Here is a 1,957-nt window from a genome sequence, read left to right as displayed (position 1 = left end):
ATATTGCATATGACATAAACATACTGTAACGTACCACCTATATGTACACACTGCCTATCACATTCACTTTCCTGAATTCTTCTCTAACATCTCTCATCTGTTACTCTCCTAGACTCTATTCCAACCACATATCATCACACAGCCAGGATGGAGACAAGTGTGGGTCTTTCTCCTTCCCTGGCTGCTTCCCATCCTAGTTTACATGGATGTGCCTTCTCGAAGGCCAGTGCTCCATGTCGTTCACACACTTGTCTTGTGAGGTATCTAGTGAGTGGCATCTCTCTCTCTCCAATTCTCATTGGTGGTAGAGAATCTTTCCTCTGTCTGGTAGGAAATTAAGAGCAGGTAGGTATCAAAAACGTCAACCAAATAGACCACCATATTGATCCTGAAAGTCACTATGAACAAAGCTTTATCGTGATAATTCATACAACATAATTTGCCCATTTGAAGTGTACATTGCAATAGTTTTTAGTATATTCACAAAGGTCTATAATCTTTACCACAATTTAGAGCGTTTTTGTTCCCTCAGAATGGAAGCCTATACCCTTTATCTGTCACTCAGATATTATGAAGTCTTAGACCCTTTATCTGTCACTTACATATTATGAAGTCTTAGACAACTGCTAAGCTACTGTCTATAAATTTATGTATTTAGGATTTTCATATGCATGTGAAAGAAGTGAAGTTGTGTGTCATCTTTCATGCCTGTCTTATTTGTGTAGTATCCCGTTTTCCAAGTTTATCAAGTTGTAGTATGTGTGAATATTACACATTTTTATGGGTGAACATTATTCCATTATATGAATATATGAAATTTTAATACATGTATCCATCAATTAGGTGTGTGACATTTGTTTTCCATTTCTTATTGTTATGAATAATGCTGCTATGAACATTTATATGGGAGTTTTTCACGAACACATGTTTTTATTTTCAGTGAGGAGTGCAATTGCTGAGTTAAATGATAATTTTATGTTTAACTTCGTGATGAACTTCCAGGCTGTTTTTCAAAGTATCTGTACAGTTTTTTTGTTCCTCCCAGTACTTTATGAGAGTTCCAATTTCTCTGTATCTTTACCAATATTTCTATTGACTTTATTTTTGAGTACAGTTGTCCTAAAGGCATGAAGTGGCATTTTCTCATGGTTTTGATTTGCAGCTTCCTTTCTAACTAATGACGCTGAGCACATAATCCTGTGTTTATCGCCCACTGTGCCTCATCTGCAAAGTCTGTCCATACTGCTCCTCATGCTCATTTTGACGAAGTCGAATTTACCTACTTATGTGTTGTTGTTGTTGTAGCTCATGGTTTTGATGTTAAATCTAAAAACTACTGCAAAATCGAAGATCACAAAGATTTAATCCTAGAGTAAATTTCTCCTAAGAGGTCTACAGTTTTAGCTCTTACATTTTGTTCTTTGATTCATTTTGTTAGTTTTATATATGAAATGAAATAAGGGTCCAGTTTCATTCTTTTTCATGCCTATATTCAGTAGTTCCAGTATCTTTTGTTGTAGAGACAATTTTTTCTCACTTAAATGATCTTGTCACCCTTACCAAAAATCAATTGACCATAGGCTGGATGTAGTGGCTTATGCCTATAATCCTAGCACTTTAGGAGGCCAACATGGGAGAATTGCTTGAGGTCAGGAGTGTGAGAGCAGCATAAGCAAGGAGGTCTCCAAGGCAGGAGGATCAGGATCTCATTTAAGTTCAAGAGTTTGTGGTTGTAGTAAGCTATGATGCAATGCACTCTAACCCCGGCAACAGAATGAGACCTTGTTTCAACAATAATAAAAAATAATTGTCCATATAGGTACAGCATATATTACTGGACCTTGAATTTTATTTTGTTGATTCGTACATCTATCCTAGTGCTAGTACCACATTGTTTGGGAAGTGTAAGTACTCCAAGGTTGTTTTACTTTTTAAGATTGTTTTTACTATCTTGATT

This window comes from Otolemur garnettii, unplaced genomic scaffold (assembly GCF_000181295.1).
Source record: "Otolemur garnettii isolate 467f Iridium unplaced genomic scaffold, OtoGar3 scaffold00098, whole genome shotgun sequence".
Taxonomy (NCBI): domain Eukaryota; kingdom Metazoa; phylum Chordata; class Mammalia; order Primates; family Galagidae; genus Otolemur; species Otolemur garnettii.
The sequence above is the reverse complement of the archived record's forward strand: the minus strand, read 5'-3'. Positions refer to the sequence as shown.